This window comes from Physeter macrocephalus, chromosome 1 (genome assembly GCF_002837175.3).
Source record: "Physeter macrocephalus isolate SW-GA chromosome 1, ASM283717v5, whole genome shotgun sequence".
NCBI classification, from domain to species: Eukaryota; Metazoa; Chordata; class Mammalia; order Artiodactyla; family Physeteridae; genus Physeter; species Physeter macrocephalus.
In genome coordinates this window covers 81,136,817-81,155,956 of record NC_041214.2, presented here as the reverse complement: position 1 = coordinate 81,155,956, position 19,140 = coordinate 81,136,817, and the positions used below count along the sequence as shown (strand labels likewise).

Sequence of the window (19,140 nt, the reverse complement as noted above, 5' to 3'; positions counted from 1 at the left end):
TGAGCCTGCGCGTCCGGAGCCTGTGCTCCGCAACGGGAGAGGCCACAACAGTGAGAGGCCCACAGAAAAAAAAAAAAGAAAAAAGAAAAAAAAAATTACTTCAAAATAAAATGTTTTAAAAAATGTTACATTCTCTGTAATTACATTCTCTTTCATTCAGCCAAGTTCACCATGAGGCAGGCAAACGTCAGGAAGATAGCTGCCTCGTAGAGCTGACATCCCAACAGGCAGAGACAAATAGTGATCAGCACAAGAAATACAAAAAGTATCCTGTTAGAAGGTGTTAAGTCTTAAGCAGGGTAAAAGTAGGATGGATAACAGAAGAGGAAGCAGATGTCCTAGGTTTGAGGTGGTGGGGAGGGACTTGCAGGCTGATGTATCAATATACAAGGTGGGCCTGACTGAGCAGACTCCAGGAGGGAGGGAGAGGAGGGGATTAACCAAGCAGATATCTGGGAAGAGACTGTCAGCGGCAAGCAGCCAGGAGGCCAGCATGGCTGGGACAGTGTGGTCAGGCTGCAGCTATGGAGGGTCATAGGAGATTAGGTCAGAGGGGCACTGTCCAACCACGTCCGGTGGGGCCTTGAAGGCTACTTGGAGACCCTGGGATTTCTCTCTGAAGGAAATAGGACACCAAGGCAGGGTTTTCAGCAGAGGAGTGACAGAATCCAATGCACATCCTGCAAGGGTTATTCTGAAAATATACCAAGGAACACAAGGGTAGAAGCAGGGAGACCAGGTAGGAGGCGACTGCAACAATCCAGAGGCATGGCTGCAGGGGGTGAAAAGTGATGAGATTCGGGATCTGCATTTTTAAAGTGGAGCCAACACAATTTCCTTGACCCAAATTCAATGTCTAAGTCCCCTTCCAGCCCCCAAACCCTTTGACTGCACTAGAATTCCATCATCACCTCCACAAAGTCCCCTGCCCAAGCGTGGAGAGAGAGACACCGGGCTACTTTTTAAAAATAGATACAACTCTTTCAAGGGTCCTGTTTCTCTACATGATTTTTTTTTCCCCTTTTCTTTCTTTCTTTTCTTTTTTGTCTTAACTGAAGTGTAGTTGATGTACAATATTATATAAGTTACAGGTATACAATATATTGATTCACAACTTTTAAAGGTTATACTCCATTTATAGTTATTATAAAATATTGGCTATATTTCCCATGTTGTACAACATATGCTGGTAGCTTATTTTATACCTAAGAGTTTGTATCTGTTAATCCCCTACCCCTATATTGCCCCTCCCCACTTCCTCTCCCCACGGGTAACCACTAGTTTGTTCTCTATAGACATAGAGAGTCTGGTTATTTTTAGTTATAGTCACTAGTTTGTTGTATTTTTTAGATTCCAATAGTTTGTACCTTCCACTCTCCCACCCCAGTAAGGCCCCTCCCTCCCTCCCTTCACTGGTTTGTTGTCTACATCTGTGAGTCTGCTTCTTTTCTGTTATATTCACTAGTTTGTCGTATTTTTCAGATTCCACATATGAGTGATATCACACAGTATTTGCCTTTCTCTGTCTGACTTATTTCACTTAGCATAATACCCCTTAGGTCCATCCATATCTCAAAAGGCAAGATTTCATTCTTTTTTATGGCTGAGTAGTTTTTCATTGTGTGTGTGTGTGTATATATATATATACCACATCTTCTTTATACATTCATCTCTTGATGGACACTTAGGTTTCTTCCATGTCTTGGCAACCATAAATAATGCTGCTATGAACACTGGGGTGCACATATCTTTTTGAATTAGTGTTTTTGTTTTTCGACATGATTATTAAGCCCACGTGGAAGTTGTGACTCCCATTCCATGGCCCAAGGTTTCTGGGATGAGGTTTACTCAGTCCTATTCTATGCCCAAGTATAAGTACGGTGTGAAAGAAAACAAAAGAAAAGTCTGTCTTTCCCTCAATCAGAGGAACTGACAAATGCAGAGGCCAATCCAGAGGACAATGGAGAGGCTGGAAGTGTCCATAAAAGAGAGGTCTGAGTAAGAAGATACCCTCTGTATGAAGTGTCTGGTCCCTTAAGGACAAACTCCATCCTTGTCACTGTACCACACTAAGACAAACGTGCATGATCTGTCATCTAGACAATCCCTGTAACCTGCTACCTGGTCCCCTGACCAAGAATCCCCTCTCAGCCCGCCCTCTGCATTGCCACCAGATGCATGGTCCCCAAGCAAAAGGAGGATGGCTCCTCCTGCTCTCGTCCTGTCCTTGCACCCCAGTATCTATGTTGGGCCCCAGCTTTAAGGCCTCTCCTCCTTAGAAACCACCCGCTGCTCTCCCAGGTGCCCTGCCCATGGAGGAGGACATTCAGTTGGGGCAGGAGGCTGAGTTCGATCGGGAGGCACTGCATTCTCTTGAGCTCAGTTCCACCTCAGCGCTTACAGCGCGATGCAGGCTTCTTCACTTCCTGCCCTAATTGCCGTGCAGTGTTACTGTGGGCTGTTAAACAGCTGCCACCTTCCACCCCAGACCTGGATGCCATCCAAGGGCAGGTGAAAATATTCCTCTCTTCACAGAAATTGTCAGAGGAGCTTTCTGGAAGAAACATGCTCAGAAAATGTGCAGCGTCACTGGGGCCCATCCACTGGTTTTGACCTGTCCCCATTCATTGCCTTGTTCTTTGGAATTGGTCACCCTGTTGGCCTTTCCTCCCCCAACCACGCCCTTTTGTGCTTCCTTTTTAAAGTCTGTGGGTGAGGCTAAGAGTTCTGGCCTAGAATCATGGAAGAGCACAAAACACTTCAGCGGTAGGGACCTCAGAGGCCACCCTTTCTTCTCCTTCCCCCCCATCCCCACCCCCCCAACACAAACGTGATTTACATCCCCAATACAGAAGGCATATAAAGGCAAAGTGCCTTTGCCTGAAGAGCGGTTAGGGGGGCCCAGTTTACCTGCCCCCCTCCTCCCTCCTTCAGCGGTGCAGAGACCAAGCTACCAAACCCGTAAGCCTCTAATTTGTTCAAAACTTTTCATTTTACAAATGACGATCGTTGAGGCCTAGAGGCTTATCCCAATTCACTCAGTGAGTCAAAAGAAGAAGCAGGATTAGGACCCTGATTTCCCGCTGCTCAGCTGAGGTGGTTTAAAGAGCTCGGACATTAGGTCCAGGTGCAAAGAGCTCCATGTCTCGACTTCGAGCCCTGGGAAGGCCGTGGCAGCTGTGTGCTGGAGTCGTCCCCTGCCCACACCTCCTAGAGCCAATGTTGCACATCTCCTCCCACCTCTACTTTCAATGAGTTCATGTTGAAAGCTTGAAATTGGCCATGGTGAGAAACTGGCAAATACTACAAATCAGGGCTTCCCATCTCCCTCCCCGCAAGAGCTGATTATTAAACACCACTGGTTTGGACATATTCAGTCTGCTTTACCAGGTCCTGAAATAGACCTTCTTATGGAATGTGACCCTTGCTTCTCAGCCTTTAAAGACCTCCAGGGAATAGTCATGAAATGCGAGCACTCAGGAGACCTTTGGGATGGTCTTTATCCAGAGAAGACAGGCTTAAGTGCCTGAAGAACCAGTTGAGAAAGTAAATGAGCCAAGCAGCTCAGTGGAAGAAAATAAATACAGAATGGTGAGGAATGTGGTGAAAAAACCCCAAAGTGTTTAAATCAACAACAATGATGTAGAGTTTGCTAGGGCTGCCATAACTAAATTATAGACTGGGTGGCTTAAACTAATTTACTGGCAAGGTGTTGGTAGCGTTGGTTCCTTCTGAGGGCTGTGAGGGAAGTATCTGCTCCAGGCCTCTCTCTTTGGCTTGTAGACAGCAGTCTTCAAGTTCACATGGCATTCTTCCTGTATGCATGTCTGTTTAATAAGGACACCAGTCATATTCGATCCCAGTTTAACTCGATTCTCTCTGTGAAGACCCCCATCTCCAAAGAAGGTCACATTCTGAGATGCTAAGAATTAAGACTGCAACATATGAATTTGGGGGGGAAACACAATTCAATCCATAATATATGGGCAGGACAGAAACAAATTTGAAGGTCAGATCCGACCTGCTGACTGTTCTGGTTATAATCCATTGTATAAATTTGGCAGGTATGGAAACTAAAGCACTGAGGGATGCAAGTGGCTCTCCAAAGGTCACAGGTGGAAAAAGGCAGAGGCAGGCCTCCAGTCAAGGGCCTTTCTTATCCTCTTATTACCTCCTCTGACCTGAGGCTATTTCACCCTGTGTGTCATCTTGACACCCTTGGAGAGCCTGTAAGCAGCCTGAGGGTAGAGGTGTATCTGGTGCCGGTTTCCAAACTCCCCACAGCTTATAGCATGGGTGAAACACACAGCAGACCCTCAGAAAACCCATGTTGAGCTTTATCAACCTCAGTTCTCTGTCCTTAGCAGAGGCTCTGGCTGCTTTGGAGCTCGAGGTTAATTGCTGGCTCCCGCACCATCGGTTGGCCTTAGATGCTTTAAGGCCTCTGTTTTTCGTTAATGCTTTCCTACTACAGAACAACAAAGGGAGGTCAGAGAGGACAGGCAGTGGCACTTCAGGTTCCTCCCACTCTTGTTGATAGTAAGAGCAAGAAGAGTCAGACAATTTGGTTCAAATCCTAGACCTACTAGAACAAACATCTGCTATAGGGCAATCACTTACTAACCCTTTCTGAGCCTTGTTTTTCTTATCCGAAAATTGGGAACTGAAAATATTTAGCTCACTCAATAACTCATTCATGTGTTCCTTCAACCAACATCTTGGGGGGTGTTCAATGTGCTAAGAACCGCGCTATGGACTAGGCTTGTAGTGAAAAGAGACATGGCCTCTGTCCTCACGAGGCTTACATTTTAATAAGGAAAACAGATTGACGTCTAATGTTATACTCTGTGGCAAAGCATGACAGAGGAAGAACTGCTGACTGAAGGAACAGGGGCTGGGAAAACCTTGGCAAACTTGGGCCAGGCTGAATCTTGAAGGGAAAAAGTTATCCAGGTGACCAGTGGTGTGAGTAGGGGCTAGTGCGGTTGAGGAGGCAGAGAGATTAAAAAAAAAAAAAAAAAATGTGCTGGACCGAAGTGTTCCCTTGTCCAAAAACCTAGACTAGAGGTGAGGATTAGTGAGCTAATGAGACAATGTACATGGAAAATGTTATCACATAGTGCATGGCACATACTAGGTGCTCATGAAATGCCACTTGTCCTTTCCTTTTAACAACATACCTATAGATTTTATCTTCTCAAACCCAAGACCAGAGATGTAAGCTTAAGGTGAAAAAAATATACTTTAGCAATAAGGCTTTAAAATGACTGAAGTCCATGTTCTGATTTATGATATTCTAATCAAGGCACAGTTTTTATTGGAAAAAAACCATATTTCAGTTTTCAGATACATGGAAGAACATTTTTGAAAAAAATATATGTATACATTTGTTTTTGAATTTTTTTAGTATGAAACAACCGCTCTTCCTTGTCCACACAGGAATGTACTACATTCTGACTTCATATTTGAGTGAACATGAATGCTATTGTTTGTTCTGTAATCTCTAATGATCTCCACCCAACTTTCCCTCTTTGACCATTCTAGGCTTTTTCACACCAGGATTCTTAGCTCAACTGGACCCTGGACTGCAGAAGCTTCGTGAAGCATCAGACTGCAGGGAACCCACTGAGGGCTCTGTTAATAAAACCAAGAATGAGAGCACAAACCTCCAATGTATCTGTGTTGTTTTTTTTTTTTTTTTTTTTTTTTGTGGTATGCGGGCCTTCCCCCGCTGCGGCCTCTCCCGTCGCGGAGCACAGGCTCCGGACGCGCAGGCCCAGCGGCCATGGCCCACGGGCCCAGCCGCTCCGCGGCACGCGGGATCCTCCCATACCGGGACGCGAACCCGGCTCCCCTGCATCGGCAGGCGAACGCGCAACCACTGCGCCACCAGGGAAGCCCTGCATCTGTGTTTTTATTTTTCTTGGAGTTTCTTCATAAAGTATGTGCCACCAGAAAATAAGTCCCCTCTTTTTTCAAAGTAATTTTGGCTTATATTGTACAAATTAATATTACCATCTTGAATGATTCATAGTCTGGTAACAGAATACCAGTGTGAATAGGGACAAAAGGGGGCAGAAAATTCACGAAAGGATTTGTTAGGCAATTAGTTTTGTTTTTTTTAAAGATATTCACACCAGGACTGAAGATAGTCCTCCCTTCCCCTTTCCCATCTTCCTTCCTTCTTTCCTTCCTTCCTTCTCTCTCTCTTTTTTTAAAAAATAAAACAAAATTTCTATTTGTCCAGGATTTTGCCATTGATAACGCACACCCTCATTTCTTTCTTCCCAGCATACTGTAAGGAATGTAGCTCTTATTTTTATCATTGTTCTCATTTTGCAGTAACTTTGACTGTTGGGCTCAGCATTCTATCTCCATTGCTTAGCACAGTGCCTGACACGTCCAAGGAGCTCAAAAAACAGTTGGTTTTTCATTAAATTGAAGTCCATGCCCTCTATCCCTCTTATTGCCTCAAGAGTTGATGCTGAAGTGATGACTTGTTGAGCGATAATCAGCAGCTGGGACCCAAGAAGGTGACAAACTAAAAACCTATGAGAGACCCAAGATTAAGAAACCGACAGATAGCTGTGCCAGAGCAGCAAACACAGCATCCACAAGAGCATAGAGATTTATTCCACATGCAAGCATCACCACTGCGGTGAGGGGTGTGGGGTAAGGAGGCTGGTGGGACAACCCCTGACTTCCATTCTTGCATCTTCCTTTCCCTAAAGATGTCACTACAGGATGCTGGAGCTTTGAGGGTTTCCTATAATTTGCTCTAAAAAAATTCACTGGGTTTTTCCAATCTGTTAGTACTTCCTCCTTAAAGCTTTAGCTTCTCAAATTGGTAAGCATTTAATTTCAGTTACAAAATTAGTTGCTTATTGGTATGACATATTAAACTGATGATTTACCCGAGAACAACCTGTTATAATTTACACAGCCTTTTCACAAGACAACCATTTTATAAAGAAAGAAGATCAGGAAAGTTAAGTGTTTAGCCCTAGATCATGTAGCTAGTAATTTATAACACCAAATCCAGACTTTTAACTCAAGATGCTCAAGTCATTCCATTATGACATTGCCAATGTGACATTGGTACTTGTCTACCAAACAATCTATGAAAATAATGGGCTGTAAGGGAATCAGGGAAGACTACTTGCTCCTACTCAGGATCCTTCCTTTATTCACTATGAATTCTACCAACACAGCCCACTCTTTCCCAATCCCCCTTCCGAAATCCCTCCTTATTATGTCTGCAGTGGCAGTGGTGGCTGTAGCAATGTCTGTGAATTCTTAGGGTGAAGTCAGAGAACCTCTCTTCTGAGCATCTTGCCTTCTTGTCAGCTTCATGAGAATATTCCCCGGATGTGTACCCTCAGCATATAAAAGATTAAGCTCATCATGATCTCCCCAAACTTTCTCCTTCCTCTGTGGTCCTTAGCCCAGTTCCTGGCCTGCTCAGCCACCAAGTTGCCTAAGTTAGTAACCCAGAAGTCAGCCTAGGCTCTTCTCACTCACTTTTCTTCTCTCCATCATCCATTCCCTAAGACTGGTTGATTCTCCCTCTGAAGTCTTTCTTTAGACGTGTCCAGTTCCTGACCCTGATGCCACTTTTAAGTCCCTGTTGTATCCCATTTGGGTTTCTCCTAACTGGTCTCCCTGCTGTTACCTCCCATCAACGTCTCTACGAAATGAAGAGCGTAATGTTTGACTCTGCTCTATCCATAGTGGAAGGAACAGGGCCAGTGTAAGATGCTATACAACCCTTTCTAAGAACAGGCAGTAGGCAATGCCACTGTGTGTGTGTTTGTCCTCTCCCGCCAACTTCCTCCCCACCTATCTCTATCCACACTTTTCTTCAAAGAAACCACACTGCTGAACAACAGTTGGGTGTTCTAAAGTAGGACCCTACGCCTGGTCAGTAGAAAGTGATATCCTGACCTAGACCAGAAAGAAGGTCACAGGCGACAACATCTAAGAGGAAGTGGACGTGACCTCAAAACATACATTACACCCTCGTGCTGGGCAGGGGTTGGGACTCCCCCAGGGAGGTTCTCAGCAGAAGTACCCAAAACATCTGACTGCAGCATTCTTAGGGAGCTCCCAATCTGCTCTGAATCTTTGTAATTCTTGCTCTGTTCACAGTTCCCTCCTCTCTGGGGAGCTATTCCATAGCAGGGACCAGGTGAGGAGGAAGGAGCACTGGATGTAGAGCCAGAAGGCCCCTGGTGAACGTGGCTGTCTTCTCCTCTTGGAACCTGTTCCCCCACCTGTTAAATGAGAACAGTGAGCTTTACCAGCCTCACCTCCTGGGTCACAGTGAGAACTGGGACTCACATAACAAGTTGAGGTCAACCTTTGAAAGGGTGGAGGACATTGGTTTTAGAGTCAGAAGATCTGGGGTTTAGATCCAAGCTGTGCTACTCACTGTCTAATTTAGGCCCAGCCATTAAGCTTCTCTGAACCTAGTGTCTTCATCTGTTAAATAAATAAATAATACATCCTTCATGCGGGGCTCAGGCAGGCGAGACAATGCCTGTGAATCATGAAGCTCAATACACGTATAGTGAGATGATATGATTCTAATGTATATGGAGTGCTTTCTAGAGCACTAGATCATCCCAGGGTCCGCTTCACAGCCCAGCCCTGCATCTTGCTCTTCAGAGGTTCTCGCTCGGTGTCTGCTGTCTGGGACTCACTGCACTGAGCCTCTTGACTCCACCTACTAGCGGAGAGCATGTCCCTGGGGTGTGTGTGATGCAGGCCTGGAAACTCCCAGTGGAAGGGATCCTGGCTTGTCAGGAGATGGTCTCTTGCTGTTGGGGGTCTGGTCCAAACGGTTGTTAAGCATGAATCAGGCTCCTGCAACGGTGCAAGGACCACAGATGAGGCAGATCCTCCCAGGGTGGGAGCACTTATGGAATGCCTGGGAGCATTTTGGTTAAGATTGCCTGTTTTCATGTGAGTGCGCTCATGTGTGTGTTTCAGGGGTGTGTGTATGTCTGTGTGTGTGTGTGTGTGTGTGTGTGTGTGTGTGTGTGTGTGCGCACGTATAAGAAGAGCAGACAGGGGCTTCCCTGGTGGCGCAGTGGTTGGGAGTCCACCTGCCGATGCAGGGGACACGGGTTCGTGCCCCGGTCCGGGAAGATCCCACGTGCCGCGGAGCGGCTGGGCCCGTGGGCCATGGCCGCTGAGCCTGCGCGTCTGGAGCCTGTGCTCCGCAACGGGAGAGGCCACAACAGAGGAACGCCCGCATACCACAAAAAAAAAGAAAAAAAGTGCACTTATTTAGGTGGCTATTGTGAAAGGAGGTTATGAGACAGTTTTTGAAAATCTCTTCAAAATTTTGTATAAAGCCTTTTAAAATGTATTATTTGATCCAGGAATGTTACTTCTGGAATTATTTCCTGAGGAAATTCTCCGCAAGGGGAGAGGCCACAACAGTGAGAGGCCCGCCTACCGCAAAAAAAAAAAAAAAAAAAAAAAAGAGCAGACAGTAGTGGCCTCTTTTTGACTCATTCATTTTCTTCAGCCGAGTCAACCATGCCTTCAGTGGAGGTGGGGGATGTCAGGAAGAGTGCTGCGCTGGCATCACCGGGCCTGGGCTCCATCCTGGCTCTGCTCTGTCTCTACTAGGCTGGATCTCAGCCACGTTGCCCCCTTTCTTGCCCCACCTCACAGAAGTCTGCGTGGGTCCAGGCAGGCGTTAGGGAGCAGAAAGCCCTCTGTGGAACTGGGAGGGTCCTTCTGCATCAGGGAAGGACCCTTCAGTTCAAGGAAGAACTGTATTTCCAAAAGCCAGGATTTATTTCTACTTGTAGTACCGCTAGCAGGTGCACCTGCTATGGGAAAAGCTTTGCTTCCATGACTTCTGGGAACTGTGCTCTGTCAAGCCATACAGGGGCAATCTAAGACTCTCAATTCTTTTTTTTTTTTTTTTTTTTTTTTACATTGGAGTAGTATAGTTGAGTAACAATGTTGTGTTAGTTTCAGGTGTATAGCAAAGTGATTCAGTTATACATATACATGCGTTATTCTTTTTCAAATTCTTTTCCCATTTAAGTTATTACAGAATATTGAGCAGAGTCCCCACAGGATAAACCCAAGGAGGAATACGCTGAGACACATAGTAATCAAATTGACAAAAATTAAAGACAAAGAAACAATATTGAAAGCAACAAGGGAAAAGCAACATATAACATACAAGGGAACTCCCAGACTCTTGATTCTTTATGGATCAAAGGTAAGAGTAGCTTCGACATATATACACTACCAAATATAAAATAGTTAGCTAGTGGGAAGCAGCCGCATAGCACAGGGAGATCAGCTCGGTGCTTTGTGACCACCTAGAGGGGTGGGATAGGGAGGATGGGAGGGAGGCTCAAGAGGGAGGGGATATGGGGATACATGTATACGTATAGCTGATTCACTTTGTTATACAGAAGAAACTAACACAACATTGTGAAGCAATTATACTCCAATAAAGATCTATTAATAAATAAATAAATATTAAGGAAAAAAAGTAAATAAGTAGGACACTGTGACCTAAAGACAAATTTAAGAAAACTGTGATCTAAAATTGCTGGGCTTGTAAAAATAAATAAATAAAATAAAAACCGCTAAGGAGTCAAACTTTACCTAGTAATGAGAGTAAACCAGGAGAAAGTGTGCTGGACCAGGGCTCAGGGAGCCTGTGTTCTTTCCTGCTCTCCCCAATTTGGCCTGAGGACTGGGTCTTGTTTTGCTCATAACTATCTCACTGTGCCTGGCACATACTAGGAAGTTGATTAAAAGTAGGTACAGTAGTCTTCCCTTAACCGTGGTTTCACTTTCCACAGTTTCACTTACCTGTAGTCAACTTTGGTCTAAAAATATTAAATGGAAAATTCATAAAAACAATTCATAAGTTTTAAGTTTCAAGCTGTTTCAGGTAGCATGCTGCAATCTCATGCTGTCCCACTCCATTCCACCTGGGTCATGAATCATCCCTCTGTCCAAGTAGCTGTATATGCTACCTGTCCATTAGTGGAGGAAAATGCCTAGTATATATAGGATTCAGTACTATCTGTGGTTTCAGGCACCCACTGGGTGTCTTGGAACATATCCCCGGGGATAAGGGAGCCTACTGTACTTATTGGCATATTGGAATGATGATACATTCACAATATATCATTGTGGGTGATAAAAGCACTATGGACAATATGTATATATTCCTCTAGGGAGAAGACTGGAAAGATATTAACACTGTTAATAGTAACAGCATTATCTTTGCATGATGTGATTACAAGCTACTTTAATTTTCTTCCTTTTATTTCTATGCTATAACTTTCTACATATAACATATATTCATTGTACAATAAAAAGTTGAAAGTGTACAGATAAATATATAACTATGTCTTCAATACCTCCTTCAGTTGGGCGATCACAGTAAATTGCAAAAGAGAGATCTAGGGGTTTGAGAAAAAATACAATGTTAATTCATATAAAGATCAAAATGTTTTCAAAAATTGGCATCCAGAAGCAACAATGGAGGTTGTTTTTGTTCCCAGCAACGCACAGAGCACAGTTCAATGGGAGCTGCCAGCACCCAGGGGGAGCTAAGAAAGGCTTCATACTCTCTACCTGTTAATTCCAATCAAATTGCAAACAACTCAAATACTCAAAAATAAAGACCTCGCTCACCAAATGACAAGATACTACACTTTGAACCACTATAGTGCTTTGAAAGTATTTTGTAGTTTTAAAACATCAAGTATGCACATTATAGCATTTAATAGAAATATTTATATAAAGAATGCTAAGTGGCCTGTATATACTTATTTATAATTCTGTGAAAACTCAAGTTTATTAAGAAAGATCAAACTTCAAACAATGTGAAATAGAACGAGGTATTTTGTTGTATTGGTTAGTTTTATAATTTTTATAAAAATCAAGTGAAAAATAGTGAATGTCTACATAGCAGTAATTAAAATATTTTCTGAAGTTCTTTGGAATTCCATAAAATTATAAGCAAAATGTATAGAGAAACTAATGCTCATGTATTACACTGTTGCTAAGAATGTAAAAATGTAGATCCAAGTTTTCTGAAGCATGACTTGGAAACAAAATATGTCAAAATTTTGAAGTGTCATTCTCTTCGTTACACTAATTCTATCTTAAGAATCTCATCCAAGAATAACCAGAGATCCAGAGACATTTATCTCACTATTATTTTTGATGGGAGAAAAGAGGAGTTACCAAAGTGTCCGTCAGTAAGAAATGGGTTGAATGGATAAACCAACAGCATGAATAACTAGGCAGCCACTGAAAACATCCCATGGAGGAGTATTTAGCATTATGAAAACAAAGTTTCACTAGAACATGCAAATATTAGATTACCAAACAGAACATGCCAGTTAATCGCACTTTTTTTCAAAGGCTGAAGAATGTAAACCAAAACATTGACAAAGGTGGTTTCTAGATGGTGGAATTATGGGTAGTTTTATTTCTTTCACATTTCTTCTAACTTCCAAATTTTCTATAATAAACATATATTACTTTCCAGTTAATGATTGTTCAAAATAGTAGTAGGTAAAATTGTGAGTTGGACTCTTCACTTCTGGTTCAGTTGAAGATAAAAATGTCATCTGCCATATGCAAGTCGTTTTTACCCTACCTGCAAGCAAACCCCTTCTCTCCTCCACCCGTCCACGATGTACCAGAAAACTTTTCAGTGCAACCCGGGTTCCTGGCACCAACTGCATGCTCACACAGGCCTGTACACACACACACACACACACACACACACACACTCACTCACTCGATTGGATGCACCTGGCAGGAGCGGTGCCCAGAGACCAGAGACCTTCCTGCAGCCCTAGCCCACCTGACTCCTTGAGGGCCCTTAGGCAAAGCATGCCCCTTCTCTGGGTCCCAGTTTCATCCAACAAATGAGTGACTTGAACTGGAATGTCTCTAAAGGCTCTCTGCATTGGTGCTCTTTCATTCCAGGTGAAATGTTCCTGGATGGGAAGATTTGTAAGGGAAGTAAATCTCCTTAGTGGTACTGTCCCCAACCTCTGGGTCCGTCTTCTCCTTTGGATTTGAAGTGAAGAAAGAGCTCTTGAGAGGCTCCTGTCTGGGGGTTCGGGGGTGCGGCAGGGGCTGTTTTGGAAAGCTAGCTCTCAGAAGGTGTGGGAGGAATGAAAAGAGGTTATGAGTTTGGGCTAAAGTCCCAGGAAGGTTTTAACATGCTCCACGCAGGCTGGGCAACAGGATTTTACTGCCAGCAGGGCCTCAGGACAGCCCACTCTGAGTCCCTTGCTTTAGTATCCTGCAGGGGAGGCATGGGGTTGCTGTGGGGCTCCAGGTAGCAAGTGGAGCCCTGCGAGGAGGCTGGCTGCCATGCTGGAGCCAGAGCCCTGGGTCTCAGCTGACTTCCCTGCTTCCAGGCTGGGACACCTTTGCTCTCGGCCTCTTCCCAGGTTGGCTAGTATCAGTCTAGAATCGGAGGATCTACCTTCTCAGAGCCTCAGTTTCCTCATCTGTGAATGAAAGGTTGGACTAGGTCCTCTTCAAGTCTTACCCTGAATAAAAGCCCTGAATTTGAATACTACAAGCCCTTCTGGTTGGCTGATATAGAACATGTACATAATGTCGACACTGGCCATTAATGGCGCACTAAATATCACGAGGGTTTTCTCCTCTTATGTGAATAGTGGAACACTTCAAGTTGCATGAAGCTTCTAGACCTTAACCTGCCTCCTTCTGTGTCCTAGAAGAGCAGTACAGGCCTTGTACCTCACTGATGTAGCAACTGATTTTTGTTTCTTACCATTTTTCCTACACATTTTAATTTTTTTTCCATTTCTCTCTTCTTTTATTAAAAAAAAACTTTTGGTGTGTTGCACGTAAGATAGAGGCCATTAATTTCCCCATGTCCCTCCTGGATAGGTGAATAGGGAACACCCAATTTCACATTGAACAACAGACTCTACGGCCCAAGATACACTGATGTGAAGTCCAAACTTGAGTCTTCATTCAAATTTGATATCTAGAAACTGGCAATCACACTAAAAACTAAATGTGAGTCCTAGTCCATGTTTACTACATACAAAAAGCAGTTTTGAGGTTACGTAGAAGAAGTGAAGTATTAAACAGGAATTGTATACATAGCACCTGGGTGGTAATTCTGCCCTCCAGCTGGGCTCAGCCCTCCAGTCTGGGAGACTCACAGGGTAGAGAGGACTCCACCCAGGGTGGGGTGTCGGCCTGGGCTGGGGAGAAAAACAGGCTCATCTTGTGGTGTGCTGCATTGTCGGTTTGCTGCTCCCAGAAAGCATGCTGATGGCCTTCAGGTGATGCACACTTTGTGTGTAAGCAGTTCTCTTGTCTACTAACAAGACCTTGACTATGGACTGTTTATAATCTCGCCTTCCAGTCCGGGAGGGATAGCATTCAAGGTACAGTAGGACCCTAGGCTCCAAAGCTTCCATTGTCATCCATGCTCCATCAACTTTGTAGAAAAGTCATTTTATCTTCAGATGAAGTAGATGGATCATTCTTTCATTCTAGTGCCAGAGTTGGGTAACGAATGAGACTTGTTCCTTAAAGAGCTTGCACAGAGAGGGTCAGAGTGCTGGCTCTGGACCAGGCTGCCTGGTTTTGAATCCTGGGTCTTCCCCTTCCTAGTTGTGAAAGCCTGGGTAAATCACTTAGCTTTTCTGGTCCCCGGTTGCCTTGTCTATAAAATGGGAATAATAATAACGTTTACCTCATTCAGTTGTAAGAATTAACTCTGTGCTCAAAATAGTGCCTGGCACAAAGTCAGCACGCAGTACATGTCAGCTATCCCTGCTAATGAGAGAGAGACTTGTCCATCATGAGAGTACAGCACAGTGTGTTGTCTGCTGTAATAGAAGGGCACAGCCTGGAAATGACTGATTCTGGGGGCTTCACAGAAGACTCCTGATCACTTAGGGTTCCATCAGAGAAGCAAAACCACTTCATGTGTTGTAGAACTAGAGATTCATTATCAGAGCTCCTTTCTCACAATTATAGGAACTGCCCATTCAGCTGAGGTGAGGCTGTTGTTTCAGAGTCTGTTTCTGGACTTGGAGTCAGCATGGCATGCAGTTAGGAAAGAGAAATGGCATGAAGTGGGGGGAGCAATGATGGACTGCAACCTGCAAGGACCAACTGGAGTCCATTTCCGCCTCTCACTCTCTTTAGGTGATGACCTTGGTGACCTGTAGGAGAACCTGGCCTTCCCCATGGAGCCCTACATGTTGGTGCAGGATTCAGAGGCGCTACAAGAGGAGCTCTGATGGGAATTGGAGGACCTGAGGGCTCAGCTACTGCTCCACCCCAACAGGTAAACCAGCAAATCAGGAACAATATGAATGAGACACTGAGACACGTGGTGCCCTGCAACAACCTTCTAAATATTATAACATAGTAGCTTCACTTCTATATTCCAAATATTGTGAAAAATGTCTCTTGTAGCCAACACTACTATGTAAGGGGAGTCTGGGAACATAGTTCCAGCTTACCTAAGGTGCCACAGAACAAATCCACCACAGTTCCATAGAGGAAGTGATGGAATTGGGTCTGAAAGAGTGTTTGCCACAAGGAGAAAGGGGAAGGATATTCCAGACCCAGGGACTATAATTTGCAGAACATGAAAAGGTCTGGTGTGTTCAGGATGTTCATAATGGGGCAGCATAAGGTGTTTTTGTTACTAGGTCATAGAATCAGTCCAACATAACCATGAGCCACTGCAGTTTGAGGAAGTACAGATCTATCTATCCACTCAGTTATAATTTTTCATTAAACAAAGAGTGACTTCTTTTCCTTCTAGGCTAATGTCTTGCCCATTACCAAGGCAATTAGACAACAGCAGTGAAAGGAGCATTGAGTGTAGAGCCAGGAGACCTGGATTTTAGGTGACCTTCGGGTGACCTATGGGTGACCTTCGACAACCCTCCACCCTCTGAACCTCAGTAACCTCATCTCTAGGGGCTTCCCTGGTGGCGCAGTGGTTGAGAGTCCGCCTGCCGATGCAGGGGACACGGGTTCGTGCCCTGGTCCGGGAAGATCCCACATGCCACGGAGCGGCTGGGCCCCTGAGCCATGGCCGCTGAGCCTGTGCTTCCAGAGCCTGTGCTCCGCAACGAGAGAGGCCACAACAGTGAGAGGCCCGCGTACCACAAAAAATATAATAATAATAAAAATAAATAAATAAATAAAGTAACCTCATCTCTAAAAGGAGAGATTTGAGATGGAGTGATAGCCAGCTCTCCAGAGTCATTTCAAACTTTGATGTTCTTTGATTTTTCTGGCAATTACTGGGAGACAAAATGGACACAGATATTTCATTTTGGTGAAAGCCAGAACAGAAAATGCAGCACCCTTTGCCATATCACTTGACTTTTATCTCTAGAGCATGGAGGCAGGCACAGGACAATGCAGCCTCCCACAGTTGTTCCTGGAGTCTAGGCCTGACATAGGTTAGGTGTCCAAGGCCACATCAAGACTAAATTGTACTTGTTTTGGTAGAGCTAGTCTTGCCCTGTGCCGGAAGCATCCAGGGCAGTCAAAGAATGTTGGATGAAAGAACTTGTGATCTGGTCCCAGTTGCTCCACAGATTTGGAGACTGATATATGGGCCACTTTGAGAAGGCACTATATAGACTCCCGTCTTAGGGGAGTCTCTGAATCAGAAACAGTTCATTCAAGCCCACTCTAATCTTGCCCTATATCCCAGGGAGGACTACCGGATTGAATGCCTAGGGAGGGGGTCAGGACAAAAGCCTGGTGTATTTTTAAAGTAACATGAATTCTAAACGAAGAAACAGTCATCTCACCTTTAATCCTATGGATATATTAATAAATATTTTGATCGAAATATTTCTAGACATAGATATCCCCTCTCTTTAAAATTCTTGGGGAAAGTCAGACTAAAGCCTCACATTATCTGCCTGTTTTCAAAGATGTTCTAATGTCGGAACCCAGGGAAACCATGGTGTTGTTCTTTGTGGAACCCACTAAAATGCTGATATATTTAATTTCCCTCTCTTACAGAAAGTCAGTTTTGCTCAAAAACAGTATGTCTGTGTTTTCTGCATGCAAATTTTTGATTGTGGAAATTCATGTAGGCTTTGGAGTCAGAAAAACTGGCTTCAAATCTGGGCTTTACTGCTTGTGTGTATACTAGGCAAATTATTTTATTTTTTTCAAAATCTTTAACTTTTTATAAATTTAATTTTATTTATTTTTTTATACAGCAGCTTCTTATTGGTTATCTATTTTATACATATTAGTGTATATATGTCAATCCCAATCGCCCAATTCATCCCACCACCACCCACCGCCACCTTCCCCACTTGGTGTCCATACGTTTGTTCTGTACATCTGTGTCTCTATTTCTGCCCTGCAAACCAGTTCATCTGTTCCATTTTTCTAGGTTCCACATATATGTGTTAATATACGATATTTAGGCAAATGATTTTATCTCTGAGTCTTAGTGCTATCTTCTGCAAAAAAGCCATGATAACACTGATTGTTTAAAGATATTAAATAAGATGCTGTATATAAACCGTGGGAAATATTCAATAAATATTATTTTCCTTACTATACTTCAAAAGGAAAAATGATAAAGATACTGTATTTCTGAGCTTTCATGTGCTATTTGTCTGTTATTCATTTATTTGTTGTGTTATATGCTTGCCCTTGCAAGCAGACAAGTGAAAACAGGCATTAAGAGCTTGAGAAAAAAAAGCAATGGAAAAAAATAAAACTGAACTTATATATTTTTTGCATGCAAATCGCTGAAAGACACTGTTACTCTGTTTTGGATGCAGAACCCGTTTATCCCTTACAGGTTGAGGGGCCTTGAGGTACGTCATGGTAGCAGTCAACTTCTGGCTTCAAATGATCACGCTTTAGGCATGACATAGCTCTGAGCCTTGTCTTCTAGACCCATAGGCCATCAGAGCTGAAAGGTTCTTAGAGGTCACCCAGCAAAACCCTTCCATGATGGGGGAAAACTGAGACTCAGAAAGGGAAGTGAGTTGCCCTAGGTCTCTCACATGGTTAGAGATAATGTAAGGATTGGAATTTATGTCTTCTGATTCCTCATCCAGTAACGGAATGTTGCCTCAGAGCCGTTGCTGATTCATCATGAAATCTTGGAAAATGTCCTTGTTTTCTCTCCATTGATCTTTCCATGAAGCAAAAGATGGCAAGGACAACTCAAGATCCATACCGTATGGAAGTGCCTGTGGATTAGTCACACCCAGGTTGCAGTAGGCATTCAGCCCCCTGGAGTTGGGCACAACAATTAATTATTCATAAAAGACACCTGAGTATTACAAAGGGAGCTGCTTTGTAATTTTCAGATGGAAGGACCCTCCTTCCACATGGTGGGGAGAATCAATGGTGTGGTCCATGAATGTACTGAGTAACCCACTTGCCTTGCCTCAGTTCCATGATACTCATCTGTAAACAGAGGAATATGGTCCAGAGAATCTCTAAGCTTCCGTCTAGCTCTAATAGTCTAACATTCTGTCAGGTTCTTCAATTTAGGAACCGGTCATGGGCTGACTAACTATATTTCCCAGTGATGGGGACCCTGACCAAAGTAGAATCACTAGGTAGAAAATCACTAAAGCTAATGAATGAGAATGAAATTGAACATAGGAAAGGAATACTATATAGATTTTAAAGCATTGCTTATCTGTTCTACAATCATAACCACGTAAGAAAACACTAAGTTCTCTTAACCTTGAAGAAGATTTCCAATCACCGTTGTGGAAGTATTCCAGGGTTCTCATCTCTCTTCTTTCTCAGGGCAAACATCTTTCCATGGACTCAATCTGTGGACCTGTATTGAAAAGCAGTGATGGGGACTTCTCTGGTGGCACAGTGGTTAAGAATCTGCCTGCCAATGCAGGGGACACAGGTTCGAGCGCTGGTCTGGGAAGATCCCACATGCCGTGGAGCAACGAAGCCCGTGCGCCACAACTACTGAGCCCACGTGCCACAACTGCTGAAGCCTGTGCGCCTAGAGCCCGTGCTCTGCAACAAGAGAAGCCACCACAATGAGAAGCCCGCGCACCGCAACGAAGACCCAATGCAGCCAAAAATAAATAAATAAAT

General features: G+C 43.9%; 1 long non-coding RNA gene across 22 annotated transcripts in view; it reads right to left on the bottom strand.

Moving 5' to 3' along the window:
* Nucleotides 1-19,140, bottom strand: part of LOC114486608 (uncharacterized) — an 85,026-nt gene that overhangs the window by 12,662 nt on the left and 53,224 nt on the right. For 6 of the 22 annotated variants that reach the window (XR_008617179.1, XR_008617194.1, XR_008617183.1 and 3 more), the window contains 2 exons: nt 18,766-19,059; nt 12,086-18,303 (listed from right to left, as the gene is read on the bottom strand). The exons of 2 other annotated variants lie outside the window; for them this stretch is intronic. This is a non-coding gene — a long non-coding RNA (uncharacterized lncRNA). Of the gene's footprint in view, nt 1-12,065; nt 18,304-18,765; nt 19,060-19,140 lie in introns of those variants that run through there. 14 more of the 22 variants (XR_008617204.1, XR_008617206.1, XR_008617178.1 and 11 more) reach the window with 12 other exon arrangements.